Source organism: Pinus tabuliformis, chromosome 5_1 (assembly GCF_031772625.1).
Source record: "Pinus tabuliformis cultivar Carrire ecotype Pingquan chromosome 5_1, CPIR1, whole genome shotgun sequence".
Lineage (NCBI taxonomy): Eukaryota > Viridiplantae > Streptophyta > Pinopsida > Pinales > Pinaceae > Pinus > Pinus tabuliformis.
The window spans coordinates 701,408,070-701,429,251 of NC_142305.1; the positions used below are offsets into that span (position 1 = coordinate 701,408,070).

General features: G+C 36.3%; 1 long non-coding RNA gene across 2 annotated transcripts in view; it reads right to left on the bottom strand.

The window, feature by feature from the left end:
• Positions 1 to 12,461: 12,461 nt before the first annotated feature.
• The window catches only part of LOC149166868 (uncharacterized), a 34,558-nt gene continuing 25,837 nt past the window's right edge, over positions 12,462 to 21,182 (bottom strand). For both annotated transcript variants that reach the window (XR_016260505.1, XR_016260506.1), the window contains exon 5: positions 12,462 to 13,240. This is a non-coding gene — a long non-coding RNA (uncharacterized LOC149166868). The remainder of the gene's footprint in view (positions 13,241 to 21,182) is intronic.

A 21,182-nucleotide genomic window follows, 5' to 3' on the forward strand; every position in this document is an offset into this window, starting at 1 on the left:
TATTTATAACTGCCTTACGATTGGGAAGGTTAAGTTTGTTCAAAATAAATATGACGAGAATTTTGATTGATTGAAATGATTGTTGATTTTAATTCCAGTATCTAAAGATTTGACCTAAATTGGTACAACAAGATAAACAAGAATAGATGTAGGCTAGATTCCATGAGAAATCCAGTAGAACTGCATCTTACAACTGTACTTCTCTAGCATGCCTTACTCATGAGTTTCACTCAACTATCTTCTTCAGTTTACATCCATTTCTATTACGCATATTATTGATTAAGGTTTTTGGGGTTACATGTGCCCCGTCTATGGAGACCTTTCTCTTTGGATCTTCTATTATTGTTACCTGCCAGAACACATCATGTTAGTGTGGTTGTATTGACATATTGATTTTGTAAGCATATGTTCACTCTAATCAATCATTTGACCAAACTTCATTTGGTTCCATAAAATTCATATTGAAGTTCAAGGTACTTATCTGGGGTAACATTGGCAAGTCACATGTTGCCCTTTCCATGTCAACAAGAAAGGTAATGCTTTTCCCAATAGGTTACCAACATTATTTTTACCACAACATTAAGTTCTTCTTCAAACTATATGTCACATTTCCTTAGTTACCTTACTCGGCTATCTGTTTGCTTCTAATAACTTTTTTTTACCTATATCCACCATCAATCCTTCAATTCACCTTAGGACAACATACTCATAAAATTTAACATACACATCCATTGTCATATGTGTATTAAAATTTCATAAAAAAAATCATAAATAATATCAATTGCATATGAGATAAAATCTTATATTGCACTAGGTTAATTATTTACTACAATTAACAAAGTTGAAATCTACATTGATACTCTACTCTATATTGTTATCAAATTCCTAAATAACTTAAATAAACCACATAACATCCATTATCACTCAATAATGATCCATCTTAAAATTATTTTAATTTAAATACACTTAAATATTTTTATTATAAATATTTCACTCAATTAAATCATTATCATTTGATTGGGTTACAAAATTTCAACTTACAATCAGATATGGTCAAAAACATAAATATTTCCTCAATTAAATATTATTATATTCATTTATAAAAATTTAATTTATATTGAGATATTTAAGTGTATTGGGGTTCCACATTTCCTTGTCAACTACACAATTGGATATGCATTAGCATTAAAAATAAAACGTGATATCTCTAAAATAAGTGATTTTTGATATACTAGATCCAACACAACAACAATGTCTCCTTCCAACATGGGTTGTACTAATAATACTTCAAACACAAAATGACAATACTAATGTTTTCGGCAATTATAAGTATCAGGTCATGTTGTCCCTTTAGCACCACATGGAGATGTTTTCGGCAATTATAATGAAAAGCATTAGGTCATGGTGTCCCTTTAACACCACATTGGAGGAGCAGACGCAGCTGAAGGATGGTGGGGTTGGATTAGAGGGTTTAGTTGATATTCGATTAAAATATGGATTGGCATCATTATACGTGTTACTAAAAATTGAGATGATGAAGGTTTTTAGATTTAGATTACAAGTTAATATAGGTTTATTTTAAGTATGGATTTAACATGAGTAGAGAGGGATCAAATTTTTTCATGTGCAAATTTCTTTACAGTGTAAAATACAATGTGTTATTTTTTACAATGTGTTATTTTTCATTGTTTAAATTGTATTTAATGTTAAATAGAGTATATATAAGACCAAATAAACGTTTTAACCACAACAACTTAAATTTTTTTCATGATATGTAATTTTTTTATAAATTAGTTAACATGGATCTTCAAATAGTTTATATTAATTTTTTTTGAAATATTTTTGAAAACTATAAAAATTACTCATCTCATTCACACATTTTTTTCACTTCTAATTACTTTACATCATATTCGTTTTTTTATTATAGCTCACATCAGTTTTACATTTAAAACTAAATTTTTATTTTTTATTCTTATTTTAAAAGGGATTGTTGGACAGACAAACTTACACATATCCTCATACTGGATTATAGAATGAGCATCTCGACCCCATAATTCTCCCCCTTTAAAACATTCTTGCCAATTAAAACTTTCCATTTTAATATATCTTTAATCTTAATCTCACTACAATTTTCTTTAATCTTAATCTCACTTAAAAAAATTGTAATTTTTAGCCCTATGTAAGTTAATACCTCGATCAAAGAAAATGATTTACGAGCCATATAGGAACCTACACTTCCTATTGCAAACATAAAACAGACAAAATAAAAATATATACAGAAATTTTATTTATATAAACGTAAAACGCATGTCAAAAAATAGGATTTACATGAACTCTACTAAAAAAATTCTATGATGGTTGGAAAAAGTTGCTCATGCTAATGGTAAAGAAAATTGATGCTGGGATAAAGTCGCTTCCTGAATTTTCTGTTTATATGTAGTTCTTACCAAAAAAATTCAAATTCTAAATTGTGTATGAAAAATTGATGATTGGTTATTTTAATAGGGGAAATTTTATTTATTTTAAATAGATTATAGTAAAGAAAAATATCAAGGAAAAATCATGGATTATGAAAATTATTGTTAATATGTTTATATAATACAAAAATCCCAATTTTAATTTGACTATTTTATCTGAACATAAAAATTTATTTTATTTTAATTTAATTTAATTCTAAGTTTATGTTTTAATGTAATTTGACTTACTCAAAATGTTAAATATGATAGAATAAAACATAACAACATACCATCCATACTGAGCTAAAGAATGTCTCTAAATGGAATAATAATGATTTATATTAGTAACCATGATTTTGCAAATATATAATTAATAAATATATAGAAATTTAACATATTTAATGAAAAGTATAATTTGATCAGGGATCTAGGATTAGTAGATATACATACAATCAATGGTGTACATACTTGGAATAATCGCCGAAGAGGACAGAGCCAGATTGCCTCTCGATTGGATCGATTTTTATTATCCGAGCAAATTTTGAATAGAGATGTGTTTATTGAAGCTAAAATTCTTCCTAGCATCGGTTCAGATCATTGGCCCATTCGGTTGGAGGTTGATATTAAGCATATCAAAGGGAAAAAACCTTTTCGCTTTGAATCTTTTTGGCTGAGGGATCCACAATTCATTCAAAACATGGAAACCTAGTGGAATCAATGTACTAGTAGAGGGAAAGGGAGAATGCATACTGTTCAGTTGAAGCTTAAGGAATTGAAACAGAGAATCAAAGAATGGAATCGGAAAGAATTTGGGCACATTTTGGAAGCTAAGCAGAGGTTGGAAGGAGAAATGGAGGATATCCAGCAGAAAATAATATTGGAAGGCAGAGATGAGGACAATAGTAGGGAGGAAGGGCGGATTATCAGCCAGTTGGAGGAACGTCGCAAACAAGAGGAGATTTTGTGGCAACAAAAATCCAGGGTATGGTGGTTAAGGGTAGGCGAACGGAATACAAATTTTTTTCATCAAGCTATGATTCAACATAGATAGAGGAATCGAATTTTTTCTATCAAGAATGCGGAGGGCGAAAGAGAGGTAGAGCAGGTAGGTATTGCAAAGACTCTAGTGGATTATTTTAAGGGGGTGCTCACGGAAACTCATAGGGATAGAGGGGAGGCCATTAATAATATCTGCAGAGAGATACCAAGGCTAATTACAGCAGACCAGAATAAGGCATTAATGCGGGCAGTCACTATGGAAGAGGTAGAGGAGGTTGTGATGAACATGGCTAAAAATAAGGCTCCCGGGCCGGACGGATATACAATTGAATTCTTCCAGGCGAGCTGACATTTTATAAGACAAGACATCCTGGAAGCAGTGGAGGAATCAAGAATCAGACAGCAGGTCTGGCCAGGTATTAACTCAACCTTTCTCACTTTGATTCCTAAGAGTAACACATCTGAAGAACCACAGGGTTTCAGACCCATAGCCCTCTGCAATGTAATATATAAGATTATATCTACAATGATTGCGAAACGGTTGAAACCTCTCCTACCCAATTTGATTGCGCCTGAGCAGACCGGGTTTGTGGAAGGTAGGCAAATTTTGGATGGTATAGTGGTATCCCAGGAAGTCATACATTCTTTAAAATAGAGCAAGAAAAAAGGGATGCTTATGAAGCTTGATTTATCTAAGGCATATGATCGTTTGAATTGGGATTATCTAAGAGCGGTTCTTCAAGCTTTTGGGTTTGACAGCAGATGGATCGCATGGATAAGTAGTCTGGTCTCCACTTCGAACTTTTCAATATTTCTTAATGGGATACCTACTGATACGTTTAATGCCACCAGGGGTATCAGGCAGGGGGATCCACTCTCGCCATTCCTGTTCATATTAGCAACGGAAGGATTAAGCAGGAAAATTAAGCAGGAGGTCAGGGACCGAAGAATCAAAGGCATTAGATTATGGGGGGCGAATCTAATCATAACACATCAACAGTTTGTTGATGACTTGATGTTGTTTGGTGAAGCGTCGCTAAGAGAGGTAAGGGGATTCAAACATATCTTAGAAGTTTTTATGAATGCTTCAGGTATGGCGGTTAACAATGATAAATCTTGTACTTTTATCTTCAACACACCTAAAGCTGTTAAGGCCCATTTAACTCGAGTGCTAGGTTTTCGACAGGGAGAATTACCTACAAAATACTTAGGTATTCAGTTAGATAGTAATTCCAAGCGAATCAAAAATTGGCAAAGTTTAGTTGATAAGATCCAGAAAAGATTACATAATTGGTCGTTTAGAACGCTGAATTTAGCAAGTCGGGTTGTTCTTTTAAAATCAGTATTACTATCCATTCCTATATACCCATTGTCAATTATGTATGCACCTAAGGGAGTTTTTTGTAAATTAAGAGCAATCTTGGGTAAATTTCTTTGGGGGCGTCATACACAGCAAAGAAAATGGACCTTAGTTTCATGGCAGCATGTAATGAGGAGGAAGGAGGAAGGAGGCCTTGGTATTAGAGATCTGGAGATAGTGAATAAGGTTTTAGGAGCGAAGTTATGGTGGAGATGGGTGCAGGGGGGTGTGGATATATGGAAACGCATCTGGAATCAAAAATACAATATGCCAGGCTCACTGGAAGGATGCCTCCGGGTAGTAGAAACTCCAAGAGGATCCCAAATTTGGGAGCTAGCAAGAAGCAACAAAGATTTGGTCCGGGACTTTGCGTTTTGGGAAATCTGTGAAGGTAACCTTGCAAGTTTTTGGACGGATGGGTGGCAACAACGTGAGAAGCTGGAGAGCAAACCAACTCTACAAGACATTCAAGCAGGCGCGCAACAGGAAGGAATGGAATATGTTAAGGATTACTGGAGACCGGCTGATTTGAATGAAGTGTGGAGGATATGGAAACGACCGACTGAATGGGATGAGAGAATCAGTCCCGAGACTCAACTACTGTTTATCAGAGAATTAGACTCGAGGAAAATTAAGATACGGCCAGGTAATGATATCCTAAGATGGGGTAAGGCCACGCAAGGTATGTTCACAGTTAAAGAAGCCTATTATTGGTTCACGAAGGAGGATCGAGAGGCGGAACCAGTGGCTTGGAAAAAGATTTGGGAAGGTAAATGGTGGCCAAAAGTAACAATTTTCGCATGGTTAGTGTGTAGAGGACGGATCTTGACGTGGATCATATGCAGAAACGAGGAATAATTGGTCCATCTCGGTGTTATTTATGTAATAACGATTTCGAGACCCAGGAACACTTGCTGAATAGGTGTGTGTATACTCAGAGTTTGTGGGACGAACTTCGAGTTCTCTTTGGGCAGTTGAATCGGGATCCTGATAGTCTAAAGAATACCATTTTACAATGGGGAAAATGAAATTTTCAAAGCAAACTGGTTAGGAGGATTTGGAGTTTGGCGCTTGGTTTCGTAATTTGGGAGGTGTGGAAGGAACGTAACCGCCGTATTTTTAAAGATCGGAGTAGCCATGTAGCAAGAATATGGGATGAGGTCTGCCGTTCGATTAAAGAGACGGTCTTGTCTGAAACGTGGCGTGAGGAGGATTGGAAATTAAATTTGGACGAGCAACGCATAATAACCCAATTGAACATAGATTTTACAATGTTATATCCTAACACTGATAGACGTAGTCAGTATCGTATGCAGAGCCCAAATCATTTTCGGTTCCCAGGAGACAACCGAATTAAATTGTCCTTTGATGGCGCATCAAAGGGCAATCCTGGGGAAGCCGGGTGGGGTGGTATTTTCCGTGATAGCAGGGGCATCTCACGATGGGCATATGCTGAATGGGGAGGTGACATGTCAAATAATGAGGCAGAGCTTTGGGGAATTTATCATGGTATTCGCATTGCCGCGCGGAATGGATATCGGAACCTTGATATAGAGGGTGACTCCCTACTTGTGATAGAAATGTTACGGAAATTATAGGGGGGAAAAACCTGGGACCACGTTGCAAAGAGCTGGAGGATGGCTGCAATTATACAGGATATCCAAGGTCTGATGAGGCTGATCGACTATATTACAATCAATCATGTTTTGCGACGAGGCAATAGGGCGGCCGATTACTTAGCCAATTGGGCGTGTGGGGGATCGAATAGGGTGTTGGATGGCAGTTGGGTTGTATTACAAGAGGAGCCACGGTGGGCAGAGCTGGCAACCATCTTACGGCAAGATAATCATGAGGCGAGTGGGTTTGATAGGACTGTTTAACTACATCCCTATAATGATTTTGAAAGGAAACGACAGGCGCATTTATGATGACATTGGAGGTCTGAAGAAAAGAGGGGTTAAAATTTCAATATGGCGGAATGAGTATCTGCAGGCATGCGAAGACATGCTCATCCCAAGGACGAAGGCAGGGCAGGTACTGAGGTGGGAGAGCGGTGGCGTCAGGAGGATAGGGATCGTATCACATCAAGATCCAAGACCTGAAACGTGTAATAATGAGCAGGTTTGGAAGATAACTAACACTAAAGTGGGAAGGTGGTCGCGCGGGGTTATAATGCTGCATGGACGAGTTCTGAGTATGCATGACGGTAGATGCAGAACGGTAGCTCTCATACCTGTGTCTAGCTGATCGGGAGTAAGGTTCAATTCCACCCTGTATACAAGACGAGAGAGGGAAGGGGGTCTGGTGCTATTGTTGGAGCAGAGTCGGGTGGATTGGTCGCAAAGGATTACGAAATTGTTGCGTAACGTTATGGCAGTTAATCCAGCCCGAAGTGAAGGTCGGAGAACACGTAGTCAGGGAGTAACTATGGAAGAGAAAGGGAAGCAGGTGGCTGATGAATCTTTGCCTCCCATTTACCTGGACATACCAGAAGATTCGGAAGAGCCTGAAGTGGATATTCGTGAGTTTTTGGCAGAGGATCAACAGCGGCCGACCTCGGGAGGAAAGGTTGGAAAGTGGATGAGGCATTCGGCTCCAGTGGGCACCAGGGACGATACGGAGGTTGACTCGGAGGATGCTGAAGAGGATGACGATGGATGGCGCGGTAGAGGTCGCGGGCGACGAGGGCGCGGAAGAGTGCGGGGTAGAGGGAAGTTTGCAGGGTGTGGAGGGAACCGAGCTTATGAGGACGGCTCAGGCAGTGGGGTTCGAGGTCGACCGAGGGGCAAAAAGGATATGCAGACGAAATTACGGGAGGGGGAGGCGACCTACACCAATGAAACCAATTTTAAAATTCGGAGGATTATAGATCAGTTAGAGGAAGAGGTAATGCAGGATCAATCTGACCCTGAGATGGCAGACTGGGAGACTTTTCTCCCTGACCCGGGACATACTAGAGGGAGGATGTCCCTTTATAAGCAGTCATTGCATGTATATTGGGGTATGAAACGTTTACTTGCAAAGGCCCTGGAACAAGTAGCTGTTGAAATGGTGGAGTTAGCTCAAGGCGTGCCTACCCTTAAAAGAGAACTGAAGAATATACAAATGACTCTTCTCATGCAGGATAGGAAGATGGACCAGCTGATTCAGTTGCTCAAAGAAAGTGCAATAGCGGTTAAGACAGAAACTGAGGCCAAGAGTGATACCCTGAAGCAGTAGACAATGCAGCTGTGGACAAGAGGTTTTTACATGCAATTTTTGCCATTTTGAGATATTAGATGTTTTTGTTTACAGTGCTGAACAGTATGGTTATGTTCCCAGCTCTAAATAGTATGTTTTTTGGTAGAATAGAGGCGTTTTTAGTATGGTTTGATAAACTGAACATATACTTCTTTTGGATGGCGGTTATATACTTTCGAAGGCCACCCGGTTTCCCTGTTGGGCGGGTGGCAACCCGTATATGTACATAGTTTTATTACAGTAATAGAATTCTACCTCAGATTACAAAAAAAAAAAAAAAAGTATAATTTGAAATAAGAATATTTTTATATATCACAATGTGAAACATATGTAAAATTGATGATGATAATTAACATCCACTAAGATCACTTTGGTCTATTGGACCTTAAAAAAGTAAGAGATTAATTGATATTCTTTAATATTTTATTTCTATGATTGAAACAAAGGAGAGATGTGTTTCTAGATCACCATTTTTTTATTGAATTGAGACTTCTGTGATCCATATCAAATTTTTGAAGATTCTTCGATGAAAATCACATAGAAAAACTTTTGTCAACGTGTTTAGAACCAACCAGTGTGGTTCATCGTCACGAAAGTTGAATGACTAGATCTCGCTTGCACATTAAATAGATAGGGAAAAATATCCAATGACTCAAATATCTCGATAAGGTAATGGCTAAAAAGACAACAGCTAGATTTGACCGGATAACAGCTAGCTTGACTATGATAAGGGGTATTATACTAATTTATATTTATTTATTTATTTTTATAAGAAAATTTGTTTATTAATATTTAAAATGTGGACCATGTTTTGTTGAATGTTGGTAGGTGGCAAAGATTTTGAAAATGAGAATGGATGTAAGTGTTGGACAATCCAAGAGAAAATGTTTTGCATCTTCAACCCTCTTAGTATGGCAAAGGTGACAAACTCTATATTTTAAACTTCATGTTTAAATTTAATTAATAATTATATAAAGAAATAACATTTATAATACATTTTTCTCTCTAAACATGTGAAAGAAAAATAACAATTATTCGATTGTTTTAATAAAATTAAAAATAGGAATATTTTTATATATAAAATGTTATAAATACAAATAATATTTATGAGAAAAAGTATTTCGGCGTAAATCACATGATAGTACGTTTGTCGACGCATTGAAGAATCAAATATAATAAACATTAAAAAAAAAAAAATCAAATTTCTTAAAATACATTTTATTTTATTTTTATTTTTATTTTACAATCAAAATGAAATTTACACCTTCATCCCTCTGGGTACCCAGAAATAAAACAAATATTTACCGTTTCATAATTTATTTTATATAAAAAATTAATTAATTAATTTATTAGTTTTACAAGACAAGTGAGTGTAGTGGAGATCTTTCTACTTAAAGTTAAAAAACACTTCGAAAATGTTTTAATTTTTTTTTCCGTTTAATTAAAACAAAATTATAAACGATATGGCTAGTAAATTTTAATAATAAAATTTTGAATCAGGATTATTAACGAAATCTGTTTTACTCAAAGTTAAGTGGACCATATGTTATATATCATTAAATTTAAACTCTCAAAATTCAAAGCTACATGTTTTGAACATTAGTGAATTTGTTGAGCTTATACACATTCGCTCAGGATAATAAGTAACTTGATTTTGTGGAATTTGTAACTGATTTTGGGGGGAGGGGGTTAATGTCATACTATTCATCTTCACTACGTTAGCTCTGCATGCGTTGGTTAAAATTTTGAATGATCTTTATGTTCTTAGTATTACTTCATTTTGAAAGATGTGCACTTTTTGAAATACTTTATCATTTCAAAACATCTTTTGAATTTTGCTTTATTTATGTTTTTATTAATTTTAAGTATGTGATTTCATTATGACTTTTTATTCAAAATGTTGATGTGGCTTAATAATAAGATGAGAATTTTAAAATATGTAAAAATATTGTAATATTTTATAGTAAATTTTATGTAAAATATATAGAACTAATTTTTTTTTACCAAATTTATTAACTTGTAATATTTTGAATTATTTATTTTATATTTTTTAAGTGATTATTAGATAAAATTGTTGTTATTAGATGGAAAAATTTTAGAAATGGAATAATAACATAATGCTCCATGTTGTAACTTTATATCATTATCATTTTTTATTTAATTAGGCTAGTTAACCACATATTTGATGATGTATGTGTCAATTTCATGCAATGAAGCAACATCATTAGAATGTCACAGTAGGAAAACGCATACACATACATTGATATAACTAGAAAATCCAAAAGGGAAAAAACATAAAACATTTATTTTATAAAATCTTTCATTGGGTGTTCACCCCACAGTCAATGGTTATAAGGGAGTATCTTAGAAGGAAATATCATCTTAAATTCAACATAACTAGCTAGAATCTATTACATTAATCATGATATCATTTACCCGACAATTTCTCGAACACTGTGACTTTGTGGCCTGGTTCTTCCCTGTAGTAGATTATCCTGTAATTGACATGCCTGAATCTGTGTAGACCATTAGTTCATTGCCTTCCATAATGTTAAATGTAATTGATCCTTCACATAAGTCACAATCCTTTCCTACAATTGCTAACATGTATTAATTAAAAACATATAACTACCAAAACATGCCTATTTATGCTTACACGTCTATGGCTATGACACATGTTTGCCCATGCATAACTCACATGCATAAGTTGGAATACATAAAGATTACCAAGGCATGCTCACTTATCCCTACTTCACTTATATCATGAGAAAGGGAAATAGTTACATTCTATTTCTACCCACAAGAACACGCTAGTATTTAAAAGAATCTCGACGGTTATCACCATTTGTTGACACAAGAAGAGGGAAATATTTTCCACAGGGGCTTCACTAAATGAACCTTTGACATATCACATGCATTTGTGGCATACTAAACAATACCCTTAATTTGACTACATATTGGAAAATACCTCTAAAAGTCACATTATTTAAACCCCTACCAATGCGAACCCAATACACCTTCCCAATTTAAAAAACCTCGACTTTCACTATCTATTGTAGGTCTCCATTCTTTCATTAAAAATTTTCATACCCATTTGTATTTTATTTTTCACTTTGAGCTCTAGTTTTATACCTGCCAATATAAAAATCATTTACCAATATACCTGCCAATATTATGTCATTTTTTCATGAATATATATACCCTAATATATTATGTCATTTTTTCCTAAATATATATCCCCCAATACGAACCCACTCGGTATGGTATTTCTCCCCCAACGAAGCCTTGTGATCGCTTCAAAGGTAAGCACCACATTAACTATTATTTCCTTCACACAAGGCACATTCCTTTTCGAAAGAACAACCATGCCAACTACTCATCTTTTAAAGGAATCTAGAAAATTAGCAATGATCTTTTTGCATATAAATTCATATTCTGTTTCCAAAGAATTGTCTTAATGATTAATATCTTGATGCATGTAAACACATATTCTTTTCCAAAGAAAGTTAACCACTATGGTTATTATTCTTCTACATGTGAACACATATTATTTCTCAAGAAATCTAACACAATAGGCATTACTTTTGTTCATATAAACATTCGTTTTTTTTCTAGAATGCTAACACAATAGCTAATGTTTTTATGTATATAAACAAATATTCTTTCAAGAAAAACTAACATGATATCTATTGTTTTGTACACCTCAACACATATTCTTTTCCAATAACTTCACAAAATAACTGCTATATATGTGCGTATATGCACATATTCTTTTCAAGGAAAACATGGCTAAACTTTTAATGCACATGGTTCTCATACAATATTTTTCAAGAACATAATATGGTTTATCTATCTTTTCATGTTCAAGGTTCTCATGCATTCCTTTCAAGAAAATATCATATTTAACTCATTTTTTATGCATATAAACTAGGAAGATCTTTTTAATAAAATAACAAGGTTAACTTAACCTTTTATGCACATAAACTATGAAATTAACACAATTAATCTAGCAATCCAATCTTTTCAAGAATTCATAGGCAGACAACTTGTCTTCTCCATTTGATAAATGGAATATGCTGACGCTGCTAAAAAACACCTTATTGTTTTCGTGCGGCCTTCAACACAACAATTTACTATCGCTGTAAGTAGTTAATGCAATGAAAACATCCAAAGAGATTACCTCAACTGTGAATGCAAGAATTCTAGTGGTTGGAGTGATGAAAGCGCCCATGAAAGCTTTGGGCATGCAGTTTTATTTAGTGAAGCGTTGAATAATTCCAGTGATAACTCCTATATGGTGTGGGATCCCTGACAGTGAGCGTGATTACTCTCTAGAGAATCCACTATAACTATACATAGTATTATAAGAGTGGTTACAATTCTTAGTCATGGGAATGTGGCTTCAAACATAGGGGGTGGGAAATTGGAGCAACGTTGCTACACCAATGCATCTGGAGATTCAAACGTGGTAGGAAGAACAAAATTGATGCTAAGAAAAATACCCAACAAAACAAGAACAACACCCTAAACAAAAATCCCTATTCGAGAAGACTGGATTGTTATTTGGCTTGATACTAGTGGACTTTTGGAATGCAAGAGGCAAAAGTAACCGCATGGAAATGCCTGTAGTGATAGAATAAATTGCACCAAACTTCTTAGGGAAAATTACTACAACCACCAATGAAACAATGAATAATAACCATAAACAAGCCATTCTCCACACAAACTAGAATACAAACTTCACTCTTCAATTCAAACATTCCATAGACCTAATAGGCCTGGTATCACCAAGAATTTTAACACAAAGTTCATAAAGATATTGGGAATTTGTTACAAACTGATTACAAATTGTTTTGTAACCATTTCTTGTTATCCCTTTATTTATTTCCTTTCATTTGTTAATTTAACTCTCCTCCCCAAATAAACTATGATAATTAACCACCTCTAAAACCCTTGAATATTTTAGCTTGGAATGGATCATAACTTAAGTTTCAAACTGTTTTCAAAACTCTAACAGGTTCTTCACTTCAACCAATTCAGATCACGTTACTAATATACTTTATGTTAGTAAAATTAAATATGCCATGTAAAAATTATGTTTGGGGATATTACATAATGTCCACTGTTGTAGTGTTTTTATAGAAATGGGGTACCAAAAGACACCTTCTTAGCAGTTGATTGTTACCTGCAAAGAAAAATAAGTAGTTTGGTTGTTATAAGAGGACAAGCATGGAGAAACAAAGTATGGTAAATGGTGAAAACAATACATATACATACACAAATTAAAACAAAGAAATAAACACATAAATAATGCTTAACAAAGAAAACAAGTGAACATGATTATGGAAAATGACTACCTTTATTGACTCCTGGTGGTAGAAGATGAATATAAATAGTAGAATACTAAACAATTCAAGAGAATTCTTTGAGCTACGGTGCTAAAAAACCCTCAATAAGGAGGTTCCTTTCTATTGTAGTTGCCGCAACACCCTCCAAAACTTTGGCTTGCACTTAATTTCGAAGCCTTCCTTGGTCTTATACATTGTTGTCACAAACATTAGAGCTTATTTCATGAATTTTCCTGCACTTTTTTGTTCCCTTTTGCATGTTGGGTTACTTGGCGTCTTTCGACATGTTTGGTTGTCGCTCAATTTTTGCAAGACTATTATGATGGTTTCAAAGGTATGTATTTGTGTATATGAGTTGTTCTAACTATGTAAACAAATGTCACACCTATACACAAGGTCGTGAGCAATGTCACACAAGTGTCATCACGGTCATCCAAAAGTTTATCTTATGTGTCGCACTTGTCGTATCTTGTAGAAATCACATGAAGGGAAATTATTTGCTCATTTGTTTGGATGATCTATGTTGTTGTGTTGTCAAATTATGCTAAGTGTGTGATCACTATCAAGTCTCATCAAAATTCATTACCTATCCACAACCATTTTCAGGAAACATCCCAAACGAGCAACTTAGCTTCACCAGTCCCCATTTCAACTGCACACTCCACAGTCTCAGCCCTCTAACATGTGACCTTGTTTCTTGGCACTACGCACTGCATAGCTCTTGTCTCCTAGAACTGTTGCACTATGCAGTTCCTGTGCCCAAGATCATGCCTTGATCTCCAAAATTATGCAATTATGTCCTCCAACCTGACTTGAACTACACACTTTTCATCTTAAAGCCTAAAGCTCATCCCTTGAGTACTTGAACTACATAGCTTCGGAGAAGCCCAACTTCCCTTGACTTAGAAAATTATGCATTTGGGTCTCCCAGTGTCCATTCCCTGAGCTTAACCCCACTGGCTCTGGAAACTGTGCAGTCTTGTCCTTTAGGCCTCCCTGAGCTGTGCACAATGTAGTCTCAATGGTCAAGCTCTTCCTCGTGGCTATTGGAATTATGCACTGTGCAGTCACTGAGTCCCTCTTACCATCCTGTCACTTATTTCGTGCTTAGTTGGTGGATCAGAATGCAACATCTTTGACTAGGGGGTTTTAGATTGATGTCGTCTCGTCATGAATGAATTACAGGAATAAGTACCCTTTCATGTCATGGAAATATTTTTGAGGAGAAGAGAGAGGGAAGAATGCCTAAAGACTCTCTTTTAGCTGAAATTACAAGTTGATCAATCAAGATAAACAAATGGGATACTATTTTGTGACCACTATCCAAAGAATGGAGATCATTGAACATTCTACATCACCAAGCCATGCGGAGGTGAAGATAAAGCACATTCAATAATACACCCACAACTTAGCAGTAACAGTGCCTTGACATTGCCACATAATTAAGCAGTCCATCTCAACAATGTCATTTCATGTCATGTTATGAGTGGTCATATGCGACATCATTATTGTGGATCATGTATATGGTATTCAAAATGTATTGTAAAGTGGAACTTGAAAGGACACACATGGAATGTAAAGAGTCATTTAAGTTGAAAAGTCATAGGAAGCCAAACAGTCATGATGGTTGTCAAAGACTCACCCTTAGTTATATATACTCCCTCACTGTATGAGCAAAGGAATTTTCACCTTGGCTCCTCCCACAAGGAATTAGAAAGATAAGCTAGGTCTTTTAGGAGCAAGGTGTGGATCTAATGCTCCGATATTAGAGCTAGTGATGTACATTGTAAGCATGTGTCTTGAAACTTCTACTTAATAACAAAAGCCTTTAAGGCCAATATGTTGTTCATGTATGGACTATGAATGTTTGTAAAACTATTTTGCGGATGTTTGTATTTGATTTTTTCTCTCACATGTGCTAAGATAGTTGAAATGTTTTGGTAAATTTAGTGATTATGTTATTGATAATGTGTTGTAATGGTTTTTATTTCCGTTCCATCCTTGTGCAATACTCTGTGGGATATTAAACAAATCTTTCTTCATTTATTGGTTGTAACGACCACGCATCCATTGTGGACTATTCCACTAGATATTAGACAGACCCTTCTGGTTCATGTGTGTCTCTTCTTGGGTGGTACTATTACCTCTCACTTAGAGGCTCACTTTTCTCCCCTCTCCACAGTAGAAGAACCTTGACATAGTTGCACTGAACGCACACCAGGCACACCTTCTTGCTTTTTGAACACACCATTTCATCCATATCTCTTGTTGACAGTTAGAGCCGAGGCAAATCTTTAAGAATTCAACAATCGGGCATTTTTACTAGATGGTACTCCTACACCAAATGGTGTGAGCTCTAATTGAGGCTTCACATCGGGGAGATCCCCTTAATGTTGGCGGGTCCAACATCGTCAACATTTTTGGTGCTAGAAGGAGGGAAACTAGTGTTTTATAGATGATAATTCCACCAACCCCAACATATCATCATCAGGTCAAGGAAAAAACATTCGTTACACCTCCCCTACATGTGTTTCTAAAGTATGTGGCTCTACTCGGCCCAAGCCTGAATGGACTTACAAAATACCATATGATTAGATTTAGGCCATCCGTCCTATAAACCTTCAATTTGCAAAAGTTGTTGGATTTATCTATATAGTAATTAGTCTTCCATATTCTCCGAAGAAGAGAAAGACCACTCCCAGAGGGGTAGTAGTTTCTACTCTTGAAGATGTGGTCCTTGCTAGTCTTGAAGAATTAGCAAACATTGTGGAAAGGGAAGAAGAGCGTCCACTCTTTCATAGTGGTGATAGAGATAAAATTGTACTCTCGAACACAATCTTCTGTGGGTCAGGTGGAGAAGAGGAAAAGGAGGAAGAGCCATCAGATTCTAACAAAGAAGAGGAGGAAAGCGAGGAAGAAGACATGGCAGACCTAGACCTAGATTTGATGATTGAGGGCCCACTGGCACTTCCAAGTGTTTTACAAAATATGCCAAATCATGCCAAGAAGATCCTAACTAAGTATGACCCTAATAAACTAGTGAAGGTCGAATACGATCTTGACAGGTTTTATCTACATCTACAAACACTTTAGGTACATCATGATGATGTTACATGTAGAATTTTTCCATGTACCTTGGATGGTAGAGCATATATATGGTATCAAATCCTTCCCCCAAACTCCATCCAAAATTGGAGAGGGTTTAAGAAAATCTTCCATGAAAATTTTACTAATGATAAGACCCCTGCCATGTTGTTGAAAGAGTTGGGTATTCTTAAGATGGATAAAAAGGAGAAGGTGAAATAATTAAATGAGAGGTTCAAATACATCTTGAATAAATTTTTAGAAAACATGAAACCTCATGAATCCATCACAATATATTACTACACTTCTGCCTTGCCATCAAGCATTGCACAGTTTGTGAAGTGAAATGTGAAACAAGCACTAATGGAAAATTATGAATACATTATCGTTGTTGAGAAGGAATTGTGCACAATTGGAGTCATCTCAGATGATGAACCAACAAAAGACTCCAAAGATACGGGTAAAGGGTCTCAAACCTCCATTAGAAAGGCCAAATAGAAAGAACCATTTGATCTTGAAAGCTTTAACCATCTTGTCAAGAATTTTCCAAACGAGATGGCAGAGCTAAAACAGAGGTCAAGTGAGATGACCATAAGCAACAAGATTCCTAGATTCAACCTATTCATATGGATTGTAACCTCTAGCAGTAGTAGTAACCAACTGAAAAATTCTGGACAGAGCTCCAATGTTGTATTCAATATTGAACACTTGGGCACATATCAATATTGTTTGTATAATCAAGAACATCATTCTGAGAAAATGTTCGCATAGTGGAATCAAGCCATGAGCATGCTTTCTACATATCTTGTCGATGTGGTAATGACCAAGAAGTAGACTGAGCGTACAGAAGAATAGGAAGAATTCGTTGTAGCCGAGGACACTCTAATTGTCGAGCATGCACTAAAATGTTCAACTGTATACTCACATCCCAAAAGAGTATTCCCGATAAGTAGTGTTCGAGTGATGGTCTGACCTAGAAGAAGACCATCCGGTACAACCTGAGAAGCCAAGGGTCGACCACTATAATCGAGTTGCCCAAGCAGAAATTTAAATAAAATATGTTGAGGAAAATTAGTCCACCAGTCAACTCAGTGCATAACACTCAGAGCAAGCCTGGGAAATCAATCTCAACGAAAAGTGGTTCCGCGAGAAGTAAGGAAAAAACTATCACTCTGGAAGTTGTAGAATAAGTTACATCCCCAGACACTTCGACCATTCTTCCTGCTATGGACTAAAACATAGTTGATGACATGAAGAAGGTTCATGCGAAAACTTCAATGTTTGAGTTAACAAATATCACGAGCCAGATGAACAACCTCTTAGGAACACTTGGGCATACCACCACAGGTAATGTCACATCTTTAGATAAGGGATCTAGTAAGTCTTTTGGTTCCCTCGAATCTGTCCTTAATGCATTAAAAATGGATGCAAACAATCTTTGCCCACATTTCTTGTTAACTTTTGAAATCTTTAATTTCAATGTACACATTTGCTTGGTTGATTTTGGTGCATCAGTGAGCTTAATGCCACTATCTGTTGCCACGAAAATCAATGAAAAGTGCGACAAAAAAAATGCATAGATTATTCATCTCGAAAGAACTCATGTCCATGCAATTTTTTAACTCAATGATGTCATCACCTCCTTATCATCTCACGGAGGAGTCCACTAATGTATCAACAAGGACATTCCCGAAGCATACAACATATTATTGAGTAGAGTCTGGTCCAACAAGCTACAAGGATACTTTTCCAGAAACTAGTCACATATATGGCTTCCGTATAAGGGCATAAATAATCAGATCCAGGTGGATTCTGAAAGATATATGAAAAACATTATCACTCCCTTGAACAGACACAATGAAAAAATGGCTTTGGCAGAACCAATTCCCGGCAATTGCTTCCTCGAAACCCAACTGGGGTGCTATCTTGTGAAACCATCCCCAATCCCACCACAAACACAGTTGGAGCTCCTTCCTAGTCTAACTAGTGAAAATGACCTTTGTACAGTTAGTAGTAGTAGTAGCAGTACTAGTGTAGTTCCCAGTCCATGTACATATGATATGTGGACTTTGTACTTCGATGGTTCCAAAATGCAAGAGGGCTATGGAGCTGGTTGCATTTTAATAGACCCACTACAAAGAAAGCATTTGATCTGTAGCCGATTGGAATTTGAGTACATGAACAAGACTATAGAGTATGAAGCACTCATATTAGGCTTGCAAAGAGCCATAGACCTCAATGTGGCCATCTTGAAAGTAGTAGGTGACTCAAAAATTGTGGTGTGACAGATACGTAATACCATACATTGTGTGTCACCTCATCTTAGAAGCTATCAACAAGAGGTATGGCGTCTTATTTCACATTTATAGGCTTTCAATATCATTTTTGTTCCAAGAATGCATAGCGCAACTGCAAATGCCTTGACAAATGTTGTTGCTAGTTTGTCACCATTGAGGGATGGTTTTTCTGTTGAAATTATTTATAAGCCTTTTTTCCCTCACAATATCACTAATTTACATGTTTTTTATGATGACCAATAGATACCGTACTTCATGATGAACACTGATGTGTTCAAAGATGCAACGATCGATGAGGACGAGCATGAAAAGGAATTGCAGGATGAAACCAATGCAAGTAAACGAAATCTCATCCCCATGGGTGTGGTATCATTGGAGCAATTGTATGACCTTCAAAATCACTTTCAATGACCTCTTAATGCTAAGACACATAGTTCCACATTGTTGCAAGAACATATTAAGTTTTGAACACAAAAATATCTGAACTATGTCAATCTTAGTGCTAGTTGTACACCATAGAGAGGAAAGCCTTAATCCACTTATTCAAATAGTACCGGGATGTGTTCACGTGGATGTAGGGATGAGCTTAAAACATATGACATGTGAATCATTCAACATGTGATAGCGATAAAGGAAGGGGCCAAGCCATTCCAACAAAAGTTGAGAAAAGTACATGCAATGCTTGAGCCTCTTCTTCAGAAAGAGTTGACGAAACTGCTGGATGCCTAGATCATATACAGAGTGAAACACTAAACATGGGTGTCAAATTTGGTCCCAGTGAGAAAGATGTCTGTGGAAATCAACTTGTGTGTATATTTCCAGAATCTCAATTGTGCCTCAAACAAGGACAATTACCCCGTGTCGTCCATGGAACAAATATTTCTAGTTTAAGAGCCTAATAGACATAATACCACCTTTTGAATGAAGTGGGGCACATTCACATTCAGGTGAATGTCATTTACGATAATCAACACTGGTGCAAAATTTTAACATGTTATGGACATCGCTTTCCGCGAATTGATTAGATGAAGCATAGTGGTCTATCTTGATGATGTAGTAGTGTTCTCCAAATAGAGGTCAGACCACATACTCCACTTAAATAATATTTTTGAGTGATTTCGTAAGTATGGGATATGCTTGAATCCTAAGAAAATCATCTTCATAGTGTCCGAAGGTAGTCTCTTGGGCCACATTATTGCCAAAAGTGGGATCAAGGTAGACTCGTACAGGGTCAAAACAATCACATAGATTCCATTCCCAGTGAAAAATAGGGCTATGCAATCCTTCTTGGGGAAAATCAACTTCCTCCACAAGATCATCTCCAACTGTGCTCAGATTGTTAAACCAATACAGGAGATGGTGAAGAAGGATGCAACTTATAAATAGGATAAAAGGGAAAATGATGCATTTTCCCATATTAAGCAAGCTATAGAAAAAGCACCTGCATTGTACAACCTAGACTTCAATAAATATTTGTTGCCCTACACTTTTTCTTTTGAAACTTCTCTCACCGTTGTACTCACTCAAAAGGATGAACTGAACAATGAGTGGCCTATCTCCTTCATGAGCGCGAATCTGCAATGACCAGATATTAACTATCCCCATCGTGAACAAACAAGCTTATGTGGTATACAAGGTGATAAATCATTTTTGGACCTATCTATGGAAGAATCATTGTGTTATCTTTGTCTCGCACCCAACAGTCAGATCGTTACTCATTCTACAAGAGTTGGGTGAAATTAGAGCGAGTTGGATGACTAGGTTGCAAACATATGATCTATAAATCAAGCTAGTTCACACAATCAAGGGCCATGATCTTTGTTAACTAGCGGCAGAGGTAGTAAACACAAAGGAAGGAGAACAAAACATTGCAAGATGGGAGCAAGAAATTGAGATGTATAATGTTGAGAGAGCCTCCCCCACTACTAGCAAAAAATCTTGGCACAAGGATGTGCACAAATACCTTGAGCATGACACAATGCCCTCCCACTTTTCCACACGGAAAAATAGGTCACTCAAACTTAAAGCATTATCCTATCAGTTGGTGCATGAGATGTTGTTCATAATGCACCACAATGGAGTATTGCTCATGTGTTTGGAAGTGAATGATTCATAAAAGGTATTACGTGATCTCCACGGAGGATCGGTCAGGGGACACTTCACAGGAAACACAACAACATATAAGGTTATGCAGGTAGGGTTTTACTGGATTACATTATGTAGAGATGCTCATGTTCATGTTCGCAAGTGTCCAATATGTCAAAGGTATGCCGACAGAAGCAAGAGGTCAGACACCCCATTGTAATAGAACAACCTTTTCAACAAGGGGCCATGGACATTATTGGAGATATTTTCCTACATTCATCAAAGCAACACTGATACATACTCACTGCCAGAG